General features: G+C 50.4%; 1 protein-coding gene across 4 annotated transcripts in view; it reads left to right on the forward strand.

Annotated features, from left to right (window-relative positions):
• Positions 1–18,592, forward strand: part of CAMTA2 (calmodulin binding transcription activator 2) — a 1,245,102-nt gene that overhangs the window by 875,376 nt on the left and 351,134 nt on the right. The gene's annotated exons all lie outside the window — the stretch shown is intronic.

The following is an 18,592-nucleotide window of genomic DNA, read 5'->3' on the forward strand; positions in this document are numbered from 1 at the left end:
CTCCAGCCTAGATTACACTAACGAGGGGAAACCTGCCTGTAAACTCCCTAATCATTCTCCTGTTGGGGGTTGGTGGGAAAGAGGGGTTCTAAAGCCTAACTAGTGCGTGGAACAACTGCAAAGGCAAATAGGAAGGATTCTGCAAAGCAGTGCTGCCTCAGAGGCCTTCGCGAACACCTACAGTGCCTGAACAGTACTGCCATACCGTCCCCAGCATGGCTGTAGGATCCCAGATCTCCTTCTGTGAGGCAGCTAAGACACAGTGACTCAGGGCAGGAGCCGGATCATTAGAATGATAAACACTAGTAGTAATACAATTGAAGAAAGTTAAGCCGTCACATATTGGCTGCTGCATGCAGCAAAGAAAAAGTGCGAAGGACAGGAAGGGAATCGTTTTATCACACATAAATAGTTATAGGTTGATGTTAACATGTGTTGTGTAGTTGTATCACTCAAACTTTTTTATAACTGTCTACTGTGAGTTTAGTTAAGAAAGACAGAAACCTAATCAGAGACACTGGTCATAAAATACCAATTTTCCTTCAAGGGCTATCTTAATCCTCACTGTCATAAGCACCCCCCTCCCAACAACCTCACTCCTTCCTACACAAAGAAAGGCAAGTGCATTACACCCAGTTCTGCCACAATCCTACATCTCCTTAGGAAAGGTCTGTCTCAGCTTCCAGAGACAGGGCGTGATAGGATACCATTAGTATGTTATTCCTTAAAGCTTGTAGCCTATTAGACTACATTGCCCTATTTTTACTCTCACCCTTCCTTTTAAAAAGGTTTGTGAAAGGGTTTTCTTGTGACTGTTATTTCCAGAGACCCTTTGTTCACCATTTTACACTGATCTTTTTTTTATTTTTATTTAAAAGAAATTTGGCTAATATTGCCTTTAATAGACTGTCGAAATTACTTTGCACCAAGACAGTCTCCACCCAAAACAGTTTCTTACCACCTTTGTGCTTGGACATTTGAAAATGCAGCTCTGGAAACGATGCGGTCCAATCTGGTTTTTTCAGTGTCAGATACTCCCTTTCTCCCTGCGACATCCAGGATTTCTACCCTGACTGTCACTGACAGCCTGTGACGAACTGCGCTCTTAGGCTGTGGCCCCCAACTAACCTAGAATCTTCTCACCCATATCTTGCAAAACGCACTCAAGTAGAAGAATATGGAACATTCACTGTTTCACTTTTGCCCTAGATGTAACAAATACCTTTGGAGCGACAGGCATGGTTTCTGTAACTTTTGCATCTAATAGAGACTTCTAGCCTGGGATTCCTTACCTTCGAATTATACTGAGGCATCCGACTGAACTCGTAAATGTTTCCGTGAGCAGTTCTCCTGCACACCGTGCGCAGTGCCTTTATAGGCGCCATCCCAGCAAGCTGATGTCAGTTTTTTTCTTTCCACCCCAATCAGCTCAGATCCGGAGTAGAGCTACCCCTAGTCACTATTTGACTGACCTTTTTCGACCTTTTGTTAAAGATTTTTTGAGAAATTGTCTCCTGGTGTGGCAGGATGTCTGTGAGGAAAACTGGTTTTAAGTCCAATGGAGCCTGTCACTGGCAGATTTGAGTGACGGTCCCACACCTTGTCTGCCTCTGGTGTCTGGAGCATGACCATGGCACCAAGATCTGCATCAATTTGTTCACCATGCGCCCCAAAGCCTTGAGGGAGCAGTCCCTTAAGCTCCTTGCAGGGTGACATGACGACTTGGTCGAGAGGAGGGTCCCGGGATCGGTCGCAGAGCCATCGATCTTCGTCGAAGTCGTCTTGGTGCTCCGTTAAGGCCCACAAAAAAAGAAGAGCAAGATGTCATAGATCTTCGACTTCACCCTCCCCATCGAAGGCATCTGACGAGATGAGGGCACATCAGTATTCGAGGCCTGGCTCTGAGGTTGAGCCTACGCCTGGGCTGTCTCCGCTCTTCCCTGAGTTTCCTGGAACCGCACAGACACACACCCAACTTTGTGAGTTTTATGAAACCATGCACCTCATACTTGGGTGTCCCATCCCCGCTGGCATGTCTTTGGGCCGCTACTGGTTTTCAGTTGGCGGGCTCCCAACCCGGCGCCATTTGGGCCCACTGGATCCATGGATGGATCTGGACTGACGCAGGTCCAGCCATCACTATCTTCACTGGCGAAGGCAGCATAGCCCCCATTCTTATCCCTGATTCTTAACACAGAGCGTAATGGGCATCATCGGACGCCGACTACAGCCATTTGCTCCAGGCAGGAGCCTGAGCCCTATTCCTAAGGGCTAGAATATCTTGACGGAGGTGCTTCAACCGGGAGTCACCCCATCCAAACAGCTTCTCCTGTTTAATAAAGCCCTCATGGACATCTTACGCAGGGCCTGGTCCAAGCCCTGCACAGGAGCACCTGTAAATTGGACAATAGCTGTCCACCATAGTCCTGCCCCAGGGGACCCCAAATTCTTCCCCCGTCACCCCACCCTAGAGAGATTGGTGGTCCAAGTCTCCATGTCCAAACAAAATCCTGGCGCGTTCCCTACCACTCCACTGGACACAGAATCCAAGAGGCTGGATACCTTAGTCAGAAAGATGTATTTTTTCCACCAGCCTGGCACTGCGGTCAGTGAACACCGGATGCCTTTTGGACCGATACTTCCACTCACTCTGGGACTTGGTTACGTAGGAGCTGCCTGTGGTCCCGGAAGAGACCGGATCCATACTCTCCTAAGCTGTTGCTGAAAGGATGGATGCAACTAAGTTCGCCATTCGCTGTGGGCTGGATATGACCGATTCACTAGGCAGAGTGATTTTATCATCGGTGGCCCTTAGGTGCCATGTCTGGTTGAGAGCCACTTGCTTTTCATGGGATGTTCAAGCCTTGCTCATGGACATGCCCTTAAATAATGGCTCCTGTCTCTTCGGGACAAGGTAGATTCAGTGCCAGTGCGCTTCAAGAATAGTAGAGCTACAGCCAGGTCCTTGAGTCGTTCCATGGCTGCTTGCTAACTCCAGTCTGCCTTTCGCTCCGTTTGGGGCTATGGAAGGGGCTTCCAACCATGTCTCTACCTGCCCAGCCATCACGGCATGCAAGCTTCCCAGACACTGCGTGGCCAAGGACACAGCACTCGCAGGCCTGCGGGTCAGGTAGCCAGACGTGGGGCCAGTCTACCACTCCCTGGCAGCTGCAGCTTCCAAGGCTCTACAGTTTGCCCTCCAAACATCCTGGGCACCCAGTGGGAGGCAGGTTACGCCTTCAGCTCCTCCACTAGAGGCCGATAACATCCGACTACTTGGTTCTCCAGATTGTCCGAAGGGAGCTACTGGCACCCCTTCATGTTTACCCCTCCATCCATGCCACCTACTTGCGATAGGCTGACGGAGAACCACATCTCCTTACTCCGCCAGGAAGCTGCGACTTTTGGCCAAGGGAGTCATGGAGAGGGTGCCGGAATAAGAAGTAGGTCGTGATAGCTATTTCCACTACTTTCTGGTGTCCAAGAAGGCTCAGGCTCGCTTAAGTCCTGGGTGTTGTGACACTGGGCGACTGAATGGTTGCATTGGACTTGCAAGGCTGCATACTTCCACATCTCCATCCTGACTGCCCACAGACGTTACCTGCTGTTCACGGTAGGCCCAGACACTTTCAGTTCACCATGCTTCCTTTTAGCCTTACCAGCTCCCCTTGGGTATTCACCAAGGTGATGGCGGCAGTTGCAGCTCATCTGCGGAGATCAGGAATGCCAGTTTTCCCCTATCTTGACGGCTGACTGTTGCCAGTAAGCTCTCCCCAGGGTGTCATCTCCCACCTCCAGACTACTGCGGACCTCTTTTACTCGCTGGGGTTCACTATTAATGTGTCAAAGTAACACCTGATCCCTTCTCAAACACTCCCTTTCATTGGGGCTGTCTGGACACAGTGCAGCTTCAGTCTTATCCTCATGAACTGCAAGTCCAGAATATTCCGGCTAAGATACCGATGTTTCAGCTTCTATCCTGGATTTGGGTGAGAAGGATTCTGAAGCTACTGGACCTCATGGCCTCCTGCATCCTACTTGTGACACATGCCTGCCGGCATATATTGGCATTGCAGTGGGACCTGAAGTTCCAAAGGGTGCGGCATCAGGGTATTCTCTCGGACATGGTCCGCATCTCGGAGAGCACTGTAAAAGATCTACAGTGGTGGTTAACGAACCTCAATTAGGTCAACGGCAGACACCTCTCCTTTCCACAACCAGATCCTTCCCCAACCAGATCTAACAGTAGTGACAGATGTGTCACTCCTGGGCTTTGGCGGTCATCTGGGAGAGGTGAAGATAAGAGGACTCTGGTGGAATCCGGACTCCACATCAACATGTTGGAGCTCTGAGTGATCCAACTGGTATTGAAAGCCTTTCTACCCTTCATCAAGGGCACACTAGTGCAGGTGTTCATGGACAACACTACTGCCATGTGGTACTGCAACAAACGGGGTGGGGTGTGTCAAGAGGCCATGCATCTCTGGACATGGCTGGAACGTCAAGGCATTTCCCTAGTGGTTCAACACCTGGCAGAATCTCTGAATTCTAGAGCGAAGAAACTCACCTGAAGATGCCTAGTGATGATGACTGGCGCCTTCATACGGAGGTGTGCAAGGTCACTTTCTGCAGTGGTGGAAACCTTGGTTAGATCTGCTTGCCACTGTCAAGAAAGTGCAATGTCAGCATGTGAGAAAGTGCCATCTTTCTTGCATGGTATGCCCCCACTTTTTAGATCTCGCTGAGTCAGCGCATGCACTGCTCTGCGAGACATTTTGTAGTGTGCTTTTAAAAGTGCTACCCCAGGCTTCTGCTGGCCTAGCGCTTGCGGTGCACGCACGCAGCCGCCAGCTTTCAGCGCCCAAGGCGCCATCTGGTGCGTGATTACTTTCACTTTTGCCACGCACCACTCGCGTGTTTGCCGTTGCGCGCACCCCTGCTTTCACTTTTGCCATCTGTGTGTGTTTGTGTGTGTTGATTTGCCTGTTTTGTAAATTGAAGTGAATACAATCCAACCTATCACCAGTAGTTTCCACATTTTCTTGTATACATTTCCTCGGTTCAGTGTCCTTTCTCCGGACCACATCCTTATCCAACCAAGTACCTGCGTCCCTCTGCCCTCCTCTTACTATTCTATCTAGCCTGCTATCCCGCCCTTTGCCTGCGTCTCGCTCCATGCGAACACACACCCTAAGGCTTTCCTTCATCCTCTCCTTGAGTGCAGGACACTCCCACCATCCTCACAGATAACACATACCTTTGAGAAAAGTCTGTGACGAGAGAAACACACAAACATAAAACTCCCAAGAAGGGCATCCTAACTTGTGCCAGGGCGCTCCAGGCTGCGCCATTAACCGCGCATCTGCCCGCCGACGGGCAGCAGCCGCAGTGGACCCCGCCAGCTCTGCAGTGTTAACATGTTCCTCCCTGTGTCATGCAGTGATGCAAAGCCTCGGGGTGCTCAGCAGGGCTCTGCAGAGGTTCTGGCTCGTCTGTTGTGACCTTGGCTGCTGCTGTGTATCGGATGCCGCCGCTGTCCCTGTTGCTTTAACTGTGCTCTCTCTTGGTCTCCTCTCCCTCCCCCCCCCCCCTCCCCCTCTCCTTGCTCTGCTCTTGCCCTGCCTTTTTGGTCTGCAGACCGTCCCTAGTGATGACACTTCTCATTCCCATCCAGTACGTGCAGTCCTATGTATGCTCCGGGCAGCAGCGTGTTCCCAGCGCTCTCACCTGAGCCCTGCCCTGCAGTCTGCAGTATCCGAGCCCCTGGATTCTCATCTGACTCCTGCAGCGTTTGCTCTCACCTGGCACCCACAGCATCCTCCCCTCACTCTCCCAGCATTCTGTGGTCCCCACGCTCTCACAGGGATCTAGCAGCATCCTCGTTCTTCATCCCTCACTCGCGCCAGGCGCAGCAGTGTTCTTGCTTCTAGTTACCCAGGACTGAACGTTGCACCATGGCGCCTATAAGTGGTTCATCCAATGCTGATTTCTGCTTTGCCCCAGTTGCTTGCAGTTCTGATCTTTCCATTTAAAGTGCATGATTACAAGTAGCATAATACAAGACCCAACAAAGCAAATATTTTTGGCTTTTGTATTATGAATACTTTCGGTGTTGGGCTAGCAATTCTTAAGTTTCAGCCCCAAACAACTGCATTCTGAATAAAGATTCTGGGTAAACTTTGATCTCTTCACAAACTCCTGTTTGTGCTGATATCGGAATTCACAGATTTGCTTTAAACAATGCCAAAAGGTCAATCCTTCGGAATTTACTGGGTGAAAAAAGGTGCTGTAAATTCAAAAACATGCAGCATATGTAGGCAATTGCTCCTTTCCTATAGTAAAACTTGAAATAGGATCCATTTACTCCTGTTTACTGGTGTGGTGAATTTCTCACCCGTACCCTTGTACTCAGGGCCTCGATAGGAATCATTATGTTCTCCGGAGACTGACTATCGATAGCGTAACATAGGAGTGTCCAAAGACATTGAAATGATCTTCCAACTCAAAATGTCCATTACCACAAATTGGCCTGGCAAGGTAAACACGTGATAAGCCTTTGATCATTTTAAAAATACAAATGAGGGTGAAATGAGTTTGGAACTTATATGTGAACTATGCATAACAGCTGTGGTCTCTCAGATCTGTTTAGCTCATGGCCTATTTTAACATGTCTAGCAACATGCTTGTGCACTGGAATTTTCTCTTACTCCATGGGTTTGAGACTTATTTAGTTAGTGCCTCTCCAGTATGGTATTATGTGATATTATTGTGCAATTATAATACTTTCCAAACTAGGTTCCATCATAAGAGTCCCTGCCCAGCACAGATGAGACATTAACAAGTGCATGCTTGGACTGTGTAATGTCTACTGACCTAAACTCTTTTTAGGTCTCCTCTGAGACAGTTTTTGAGATCTTTTGTTTCTTTAAAAAAAAAAACAGCATTGGCATAGCCAATAGGACTCGCCTTTGGGACCTTATGTGTTTAGCCATGCAACAGTTGATGTTGTTGCACCAAGGATATTGTGCTGCATAACTAAAAACTCATAAGGTCCCAAAGGCGAGACCTATTGGCTATGCCAATGCTTGTTGCTGAATTGCTGATGTACTTGACTGAGTGTGCCCTGGGCTCCTGCCAATCAGGTGCCCAGGGCTTACGTTCCTTCCCTAAAACTGTATTTAAACCAACAGCCAATTGGCATCTCTGGCCACATGTCAGCCCCTGGTAAATGGTACCCTAGGTACCATGGGCACTGTGACCAGAGAAGGCCCCTGAGGGCTGCAGCACTTATTGTGCCACCCTTAGAGGCCCTGTTCCCTGACACCCACACACTGCCCTTGCAGGCTGAGTGTCTTGGTGCAGAACAAAACAGAGAGTCGACATGGCACACATCCCTGTGTGCCATGCCCACACACACACTGCCCTGGCATACCTCAGTGACCCCACTAGCTGGGTACCCTATGCCAGTGGTGTGGGTACAGGTGCATGAGCCCTGTACCCCTACAGTACCCAGGTCCATTCCTGGGCACTGTAAGTGCAGTGCTGCCATTAAGAGTATATGGTGCTGAGATTTCGTCATCACGAACTCCACAGCACCATGATGGCTACACTGAAGACTGAGAAGTTTGGTATCAAACTTCTCAGCACATTAAACCCACACTGATGCCAGTGTGGGATTTAATGTAAAAATGCACGACAGAGGGCACTTAGAGTTTCCCCCTGAAACTAACCCACAACCCGTGTCCTGACTGAGAGGCTGCCACCCAGCAGACAGGTTGCTGGCCCCCTGGGTAGAGAGCCATCCGCTCACATGGGCCTGCAACAATGCACGTCCTGGGCAAGGTGCTAGGTCTCCTCCCTCAGGATGGGCAGGGGAAGCTTCAAAGGCATGCCACCTTTGTGAGCCTCCCCAGACCACTTGCTGTACTCAGCAACTGGTCCCCACCGGTTCTGGCCCCCTCTCTGGTGGGAAGACTAGCGGTAAACCCTAAGTGAGTAAAGGGGGTATGCCAGCCCCTGCTAACCCCACCCCTCAGGTGGGGGAGGCGAGGTGAAGCACATCTCTGGGCTCTCGCCATCTTGAGGATGGGGAGCCCTGCCCAATCAGGACTAGGCTCCTGCCCCCCTCCCACTGGAGAGTGGCAGAATAGGGGGTGTACCCACCCCAGGGAAGGGACCCATTGGTCCCTGCTCTTTACCTTCCTGTAACGCCCCTAAATTTAGTATTTAGGGGCACCCTGAACCTTCCTTCCTCAGATCCCGAATCCAACACAAGAAGAAGAACAAGAAGAAAGAAGACCTGCTGTTCAGCTGCTAACAAGAGGACGACACCAACTGACTTGGCCTCAGCCCTACAGGCCTGTTGACCCTTGAACCTGCTCCTGCTAAACCCCGGCGTCTCCAGTGGTCAGCAACTTCGAAAACCCCGGAGGACCTGACTGCCTTGCTCATCTAAAAGACTGGGACTCCCACGAGCAGGGGTTCTGCTCAAAACAAGCAACAACCTCTTGTGCCAGCCAGGAACCGCGAATCCAGAACACTCTGCACCCGCCGAGCCCGACCTGTGCCGGAGTGAACAAAGACCACGAGGACGTCCCCCCGGCGACTGTGACCAAGAATCCAGCACCCAAGGACCCTCCTCGACGCTCCTGATGACGCCTGCAGCCTCAATACCAGGGACCCCTCCAACCGCGACCAGCTGAGGGTAAGATTTCCTGACGCCAAAAGACACGCCTGCACCCGGCGCCCTGCGGCCCCCTGTGCCCAGCTCCTGGGTGCCTACCTAACCTACAGCTTCCCAAGTTACCTCTCAAAGTGGTGGTCGCACCTGAAGAATCTCCGTCCCTGAGCTTGCAGCCTTTGTTCATCTTGCAGTTTCTACTTTGAAATACATTGAGCGCCCGACGGCTCAAAAGCACCATGCACCCAGCCGCCCGAGTGTCCCTGGATGTGCAGCATCTGTCCTATCCTACTTCCCCACTTGCCCTGTGTAAGTGACCAGGAGCCCAGCTCCCACAGCCGCGTGGCCTGCCTGCTAGCAGCCACCAACCAAAGGCCCCCTGCCCGCCATAGGCTAACATTGGGCCTAACTCTCTTTGCACCCAGCTGCCCCTGTGCCGCTGAGGGTGTAACAACTGTACCTACCTGACCCTGGGAGACCCCTGAGTCTATGCACAGAACCTTAACTCTGCCAGTTGAGTACTTACCTGAAAGACGATAACTTACATTTCCTCCATAGGGTAACATTGACTGGTTTCACTTGGAAATTCTTCTCAGTGTCGAGTTTTGAAACTTTAAAATATTCACTAAAAATCACCCGATCAACGAAAACGAAATTACTCACCTGTTATCAGGAGAGATCCCAGTGCTGGATCTTTGTGCCCAGCACTAACCCTACAAAGCAATTACAACTGTGATTTTCCGATAACCAAACTTTCCTCCATAGGATAACATTGCCTGTTTTTTTTGCCAGAAATTCTTCTAAGTGTCGATTTTTTAAACATACAAATATTCCTTAAAAATCGCCTTATAACAAAAACGATTTCTTTCAACTGTTTAGCGGGGATGCACCAGGGCTGAATCCAGGATCCAACCCTGAGTAGGAAAAACCTATGCAAAGTAATTGATATTGCCTTTACTTAAAGATTCCCATTGAGCTCAATGTTATAATTGTGTTTAACTTGTGTTGCCTATTGCAACAACTGTAACTATTGCATTTAAAAGTCTATTACTTATTGAAAGTATACAACTAGAGCATTTCATTCTGAGAAAGTATTTTGATACCTACTTGTGGTTCTAAAATAAAACAACAATATATTTTTATATACAAAACAATTGGCCTAGAGTTCAGTTCTTGAGTGTGTGAGACCATTTGCTGACTGAGTGTGTACAACAAATGATTTACACTGTCCTCTGATACTGCCTTACTACTCGACCACTCTACCACAAAAAGAGAGTAAGGTTCTATCTAACTTTAACCTCTACCAAACCTCTGGGGACTGTGGACTCTGTACACACTGACGCTTACTTTGGTGCAGTATATACAGAGCCCCTTTATTACACAGCACTTCTGCATGCTGGAGTTTCCAAGGCGAATTTTGCTCTGAGACGCTTTCGTCTTGAGTGGAGTTCCAGTGTGTGGTACGCCAAGAAGATCAGGAACAACAGGGCCCAAGACATCCTTGTGGCTCCTGATTGGGCTCGCAGAGTCAGGCATCCTGAGCTGTTGAGCATGGCCATCGGTCCTCTGATCAGGGTGCCTCTTTTGGAGGATCTTCTGTCGCAGCAGCAGGGGAGAGTTCAGCACCTGAACCTTTCAACGCTCCGCCGTTATGTTTGGAGATTGAGCTGCAGCAGTAGGCAGCTTTTAACCTTCCGCCCGAAGTCTGTGATGTTATCTTGACAGCTCGGCATCCCTCCACCAAGACTGTATACTACGGTCATTGGTGCAAGTTTGTGGCACAGCCAAACAGGTTGGCTTGTTATCTTTCCTCCCCTTCTTAAGTCTTGTTGTTTTTCCTTACCCAGCAGGGCTCTGCATTGGGCTCCTTAAAGGGTTACTTATCTGCCATCTCCGCTTTCCGGCGGCTGCCAGGTAAACCTTCCCTGTTCCAGTCTCCTATTGTAGATAGGTTCCTTAAAGGTCTCCAGCAGGTCTTTCTGGTGGCAATTACATCTGCCCAGAAGGTCAGTGAACTGCAGGCGCTGTCATCTCATCCTTCATACGTGTCTTTCTTCCCAGAAAGCTGGTCCTTCAGACTCGAGCATCCTTCTTGCTGAAGGTAGTCAGCCCCTGAATGTGTGATATGTTGGGCCATGAAAGTGAAGGCCGTACAGAAACAAACCACTCTGCATTAAGATATGCTATGCACTAGCCAAGAAATTGTGCCTGGAGGCCTTGCATACTCATTCCTACAGAGCAATGCCTGCAACCACTGTATCTAAAAGAAACACGTTAGTTATAGATTCCTTACTTTAGAATTACCCCCAGGCGTCGGACTACATCTGGAAAGTTTTTCGTCAGCAGTACATCTGCGCGTCAGAAGGTGGCATGGGTCAGCTCCGCGTCCGTCGTTGGCGTCATGGTCGCCGAGATGACGTTGCAGCAGCTACTTAGACGCCGCCCTCGTGCGCTGAGCAGTACCTCTGCGCATCAGAAGGTGGCTTGGGTCAGCTCAGCGTCCATCGGCGGCGTCGTGGTCGCCGAGATGACGTTGCAGCAGCTACTTAGACGCCGCCCTCGTGCGCTGACTTCAGTTCTTTCTTTTTCCACGCCAGCCAGCGCAGATCCAGAGAGAGCGCTATTCAGTCACTTTTTAACTGACTTTTTCTTGACTTTTGTCGACGTCTTTTTTAAGTCTACGACTCCTGGTGCACAAGGGATGCCCGGTTTCAAGGCCTGCGGCTCCTGTCCCCGACTGATGCCGGTTACGGATCCGCACAGCATGTGCTTCTTTTGCCTGGAGTGGGACCACGACCCCAAGTCGTGCTCCGACTGCCGGTCAATGGCACCGTAAGCTTTGCGGGAGCGGTCCTGAAAGCTGCTTGAGCGCCAGCGGTCGGCTCCGCGTTGTTCGAGGTCCCGGTCGCGAGGGAGGTCGTGGGACCGGTTGCGGAGTCATCACCACTCATCGAAGTCTGCGCACTCGGTGTCGGGTAAGTCGAAGCATAAAAAAGTAGAAGAAGCATTGTCGATCTTCGACTTCTCCCCATCGGTCGGCTGACGCAACGAAGGGATGCGGGCGGTGCCCCTCCCTCTGCTCCGCGCGCAAATCCTGAAGAGTCGACTCCACGCTTCCCTTACTTTCCGGGACCCGGTTCGACTCCCGCCCAACTGCGTACGTTCTACAAAGCGATGCATGCCATCTTTGGGTGGCCCGAACCCGCCGGCGTGCCTTCTAGCCCCGCAGACCTGGTTGGGGGGCCTGGGTCTTCTCCGCCATTGGCTCCGGCCCCCTTGAATCCAGGCTTGGATTGACCTCATTACACCTCCACTGGTGCCACTTCCTCCGGCACCGCAACGACGCCGGTCGTGTCCCTGGCCGGCGTCGACTCCGGCCTCCATCCCGAAGTGGAGCCGGACCGGCATCGAGAGGTGTTTTTGTGCCCCTGTTCACTCCTGGGGTCCCTTTTTGGCCAGATTGGCAACCTGAGGATGAGGAGGGGGACTGGGAGGGGTCAGGTGACCCTTTAACTGATCTGATGGGATCTGAGCAGGACTGCAGAGAGAAACTGGGGGATGCCAGTGGTCTTGACACATCTCCTGACCTTGGCATGTTGTCTCCTCCTACCGTGGCTATGGAGGAGGGAGCGTCGTACACAGTGGTGTTGCGTAGGGCGGCCGAGGCTCTCAACCTTGAGCTTCCTATGGTGGCGGTCAGGCTAACCTCCTGACAGAGGTGCTTCAGCCGGCAGCAAGCTCTTCGGAGCCCCTGCTGCTGTTTAATGAGGCCCTTACAGACGTCCTTTTGGGCACGTGGTCCAGGCCCACCACGGGGGCTAACATGGATAGGATGATTGCCCGATGCCACTGCCCGGCTCCGGACGACCCCACTTTCCTCTCCCAACACCCCACCCCGGAGAGCTTGGTGGTCCAAGCCTCCACTTCCAAGAGCGCATTCCCTACCCACCCACCGGAAAGGGGCTCCAAGAAGCTGGACCATCTTGGGAAGAAAATTTTCTCTTCCGCCAGCTTGGGACTGCAGTCGGTAAACACCGCATGTCTCTTGGGCCGTTATTCCCACTCTGTGTGGGATACGGTTGCGCAAGTGCTACCCCAGTGTCCGGAGGCGGCCCAGACAGTGCTCCCCAGGCTGTCGCCGCCGGGAGTGATGAAGCTACGTTTACCATTCATTGTGGGCTGGATCCCGCCGACTCTCTAGGCAGGAAGATTTCCACGTCTGTAGCCCTTCGTCACTACGCTTGGATGAGGTCGACTAGCTTTTCGGGAGCTGTCCAGAACACCTTGAGGGACATGCCCTTTGATGGCCATCTCCTTTTTGGCGACAAAGCAGACAACACTCTAGAGCGTTTCAAAGTATCACGGGCTACGACCAAGTCCTTGGGCCTCTCCAGCCGCCTTGCGCAGTCTGCTTTTCGTCGCTTTCGTGGCTACAAAAGGGGTGCCCCGGTATATCCCGCCCAGAGCCACATGCTGCAGCAAGTTACCCAACCTTTGCGCGGCCGTGGACGTGGGAACAACCGTCGTGGTTCCAGGGCCCCCCCCTCTGCAGCAGCCTCCAAACCTTCCTAGTCCGGCATTTCAGGCCCATCAAATGCCAGTGAGCGGCAGGATTCACCATCACCTCCCCCACTGACGCACCATCACGTCAGACAGGTGGGTTTTGCAGATAGTCCAAAGGGGCTACTCCCTCCCCTTCGAGCCTACCCCTCCAGCCATGCCACCGCAATACCACCGCATGTCGGAGGATCATCTGGCCCTTCTCCAGCAGGAAGTTACGGCTCTCTTGGCCAAGGGAGCCATCAAGCACGTTCCAGTCCCATAATTAGGTCATGGTTGTTCTTCCCACTACTTTCTGGTCGACAAAAAAGACAAGGGCCTGCGTCCTATCGTGGATCTCAGGGATGTCAACCGCTTCCTCCGGAAGGAGAAGTTCAAGATGTTGACGCTTGCTCAGGTCTTGTCTGCCCTCGACCCGGAAGATTGGATGGTAGCGTTGGACTTGCAGGATGCTTATTTTCACATCCCCATCCTGCCTGCCCACCAGCGTTACCTACGGTTCACGGTAGGCCACGAGCATTTTCAATTTACTGTGCTCCCCTTTGGCCTTACCAGCACCCCTCGGGTGTTCACGAAAGTGATGGTGGTGGCCGTAGCTCATCTGCACAGATCAGGGGTTTCAGTGTTCCCCTATCTCGACGACTGGCTGTTGAAGGCCACACAGTGGCAACAGACGCATCCATTCTGGGAACGGGCAGCCACATGGGAGAGGCTTAGATCAGAGGCCTCTGGTCTCCGGCGGAGTCCTGGCTCCACATCACCCTTCTGGAGCTTCGGGCCATTCATCTTGCACTAAAAGGATTCCTTCCCTCTGTCCGGGGAAGAGTAGTGCAGGTGTTCACGGACAACACCACCCCCATGTGATACTGCAACAAACAGGGCGGGGTGGGGCAGTGGACACTATGTCAGGAGGCCCTCCGCCTCTGGACATGGCTGGAACATCAGGGCATCACCCTGGTGGTTCAACACCTGGCAGGTTCACTGAACGTCAGGGCGGACTAACTCAGCCGCAGGTGCATGATGGATCACGAATGGCGTTTTCACTCGGAGGTGGTGCAAGGTCTCTTTCAGCAGTGGGGAGAGCCTTGGTTAGATCTATTCGCCACCAAAGAGAACGTGCAATGTCAGCAATTCTGCACGTTGGAATTTCCAAGGCGGCACTCACTAGGCGGCGCTTTTCGTCGCTTGTGGAGTTGTGGTCTGTTGTACATCTTTCCGCCTATACCGAAGTGAAGAGTGCTGAAGAAGATCCGGCGCAACTAGGCCCATGTCATCCTTGTGGCTCCGGACTGGGCACGTGGAGTCTGGTATCCCGAGCGGCTCAACATGGCCATCGATCCTCCGATCCGACTGCCTCTTCGGGAGGATCTTCTGTCGCAGCAAGAGGGGATGGTCCTCCACCCGAACCTGTCCAGCCTCCACCTCGTTGTGTGGAGATTGAGCGGCAGCAGTTGACGTCTTTTGGCCTGCCTCCTGAAGTCTGTGATGTAATCTTGGCAGCCAGGCGTCCCTCCACTAAGTCTGTATACGCCTGCCAGTGGAACAAGTTTGTGGCATGGTGCACAGCAAAGGCAGTGGATCCCCTTTCTGCCCCTCTTTCTGAGGTCCTCTTGTTTCTTCTTTCTTTAGCCCAGCAGGGCTCTGCTTTGGGCACTATCAAGGGCTATCTTTCGGCCATCTCTGCCTTCCTTCGGCTTCCAGATCAGCCCACTATTTTCAAGTCCCCAGTGGTAAATTTCTTCTTGAAAGGCATAACTCACCTCTTTCTTCCTATTCTCTTCGTTATGCCTCAGTGGGACTTGAATCTAGTTCTAACCTATTTAATGTGTGCTCCCATTAAGCCGCTTCACAACTGTCCTTTGAGGCTTCTGGCACTTAAAACTGCTTTCCTGGTAGCCATCACATCTTCCAGAAGAGTGAGTGAGCTCTAGGCTCTTTCCTTCAAGCCTCCTTTCATATCTGTTCATCCGGACATGGTAGTTCTCAGGACCTATCCACCCTTCTTGCCTAAGGCTGTTACTGCCTTTCACATTGGGCAGACCATCACTTTGTCCACCTTCTTTTCGCCTCTGCATCCTTCCAAAGAGGAAGAGAGGCTCCACAAAACAGTTCCGGGTGGATAACCAACTTTTTGTCGGCTACGTGGGCATATTCTCTGGAAAAAAGGAGCCTCCTGTGGGGCTAAGCGCCCATTCCACCAGAGCGACGGCAGCCACTACTGCGTTAGGACGAGGAGTTCCTCTACATGACATCTGTCAGGCAGCCATGTGGGCGTCACTGCACACATTTACGAAGCACTACAGTCTGGACAGTGAAGTCCGGAGAGAGCTTCTTTGGCCTTTCTGTTCTCCAGGACTTTCTGGTGTGACCTTGGTTCACAGATCCACCACCAGGGTTGGGATTGCTGGGGCATCTATTCTAAGGTAAGGAATCTATAACTTACGTGTTTCTTTCAGATGAACAAGTTACTTACCTTCGGTAACAATATATCTGTAAGAAACATTAGTTAGTTATAGATTCTTTTCTGCCCCACCCATCCTCCCCGTTCTGCGAACTGATTTCTAGGGTTAAGATCATCCCTTCAGGGACCCAGTTTTGTGCACCAGTGGTCAGTGTCTTGCATGGCTCTGCGTTTCTGGCAAGGAAAGTCGTGTACACAACTGACGTCAGCACGCGAGGGCGGCGTCTAAGTAGCTACCGCGACGTTATCTCGGCGACCACGATGCCAACGACAGACGCGGAGCCGACCGATGCCACCTTCCGACAAGCAGAGGTGCTGCTGACGGAAAACTTTCCCGATCCAGTGTGACGCCGGGGGTAATTCTAAGGTAAGGAATCTATAACTAACTAATGTTTCTTACAGATATATATTTACCGAAGGAAAGTAATTTATTTGTCAGCACATGGAGTTCCGGTACTTGACACCTGCTGGGCAGCAACACAGGCCTCCCTGTACACATTCACCAAACAGTACTGCCTGGACAATTGGGTCCGGTGGGATGGGTGGTTTGCCTGTTCGGTCATGCAGGACTTTGTGCTTTAAGTCATGTTCGCAGACATTCCTCTGGGAAGGTATTGCTTGAGTATCTATTCTAAGGTGAGGCATATCTGGCTAAAAGTCTCTATAAGATGAACAAGCAGACTTCATCTGGCACATCATAAATGGCATTTACTTGCCGAGGTGGTGCAGGGAGTCATCCACAAGTTGGGAGAACCCTGGCAAGAACTTTTCTCTAATCACGCAGTATAAACAGTTTTGCGTGCTGAAGTTGCCTCACTAGGAGACTCATTCTGGCTGAAATGGAACAAGGGACTCCTGCTTGTCTTTCTGCCATTACTTCCCATGCTTAACTTATGAAGTAGATTCAAGATACTGGGCTCGGAGTGGGCCAAGAGGGTGTGGTCCCCATATCTCCTAAGCATAATCATCTGCCCTCTAGTCAGACTGCCACTTCCTATCTCAGCAGGAGGACCGAATGCTCCACACACATCTGCACTATCTTCATCTGAATGCCTGGAGATTAAGCAGCAGCAGCAGCAGTTCACTGCATTGATCTGCCCCTTCAGGTGGTAGATCTCCTCCACACCATCAGTCACCCTTTCATGAAATCAGTCTACACTGGGCGCTAGGACATGTTTGTGAACTTGTTTCGTGCCCTGGACAGTGGTGCCTCGCAGGCAAGACTCCCAGATGTCTTTGTATTTGCCTGTTTTGAGCTCATTGAGGCTTTGCAGTAGGCCAAAGGTTATTTGTTGTTGTTCTTCTTGCTATGTTTGCAAGACCACCAGACGTGTTTGAAACACCTGTTGGGCTGTGGTTGATTAAAAATTTGACACACATGTTCCTTCCCAAACCATTGATGATGCCACAGTGCGACCCTAATTTGGTCTTAACTTTCCACTTGTGTATGCATTTCGAACCTGTGTATAGCTGTTCATATTAGCTCCTGACCTTGAAGTCTGTTTCCTCATTGTAGTTACGAGAGTTAGTCATGAGTGAACTGCAGGCACGGTCAGTTCAACTGCCCTACAACACTGGCAAATTGATGCTGAGGACCCTGGCAGGCTTCTTACCAAAGGTTGTGACTCCCTTCCATGTTGCCCACTGCAGCACTCTAGCAACGTTCTTTGTACCCCCTTATCCCTCACAGAGGAGCAGAGTCTTTTGAATAAATGGTTCCAAGGCCCATGGTTTTCTGTAGCAAAGAAAGGGAGGTATGTGTAAAGAGCACCTTGTTGAGGTGGCTATCTCTCTGCATTAAAATCAAAGGAAGTCAGCGCACTACTGTGATTGTGATAATGAATAATTGTAAACCTGTGTTGAAAAACCTAAAACATGGTATGCGTGCACACCGGATAAGGTAGCCAACCTGAGAATATGTAAAGAAGCAGGTGCTGACGCACCTTTATACCGGGTGCACAGCTAGAATGATTTTTGTAACTATAACTTGATATGCATAAAGTTAAGTGAAATTGTCATTATTCAAACAAACCGAAAGGAAACCGAAACAACTTCTCATCACTTTGAATTGTACTCATTTACTTCATGAGCTTTCAAACATTCCAATTAAGAAAACATCCTGAATAGAATACTTGAATAGGACTGAACATGAAAAAAGCAAGTGAAACAAATCAATTGTAACACAATGCTTAAAAACATCAGCAATGAACTTTTGTTATTGAGAGAACGGCGATTGTGGTAGATGATGCCCAATGCATTTCGGGATTTTCACGAAATCCCTTCTTCAGGGGCCTGTATTTCATGGGATGAAAAAGAAAAACATATACACCAATTGACTGTTTGTAATAAAGAGACTCAATTTTCTTACATTATTCATCGATACATCGTACAAGACCAGAGTGGTGTTAACACGCCTGTACTGATCCTTAACCAAGCACGTATCGTGTTCACTGTTGAAAGCAGAAGCAAACGAACTGAATAAAGATCTATAAACCATGCATGTGTCGTGTGTACTGTTAAAAATCAGAGACATGCCAAACAGAATACGTGATTCAAACAATAGTCACCAACCTGAAAGGAAAACCGTGAACCCCTGTGAACCACTCCTTATTAGTGACAGGTAATGTGCTATGAAAACTCAGAAAAAAGAGGAATAAAACAAATTGAATGATCAGCAAACGAACCTTACGGAATATCACCGATGTGAGATAATTGATGGATCAATGTAAAATTTGTGTGCCTCTCAATGGAAAAACGTGCAAACCGTAATTCACTTGAAGATGTACGGCTGCTTCTGTGCCTATACTGAGACCAAAAAAGATAGAAAAAACTTGAACTCACTAATCCGACCCAAATGTGATATAACAAAACTGTGTAAAACTCAAAAAAAC

This window comes from Triturus cristatus, chromosome 12, assembly GCF_964204655.1.
Source record: "Triturus cristatus chromosome 12, aTriCri1.1, whole genome shotgun sequence".
Lineage (NCBI taxonomy): Eukaryota > Metazoa > Chordata > Amphibia > Caudata > Salamandridae > Triturus > Triturus cristatus.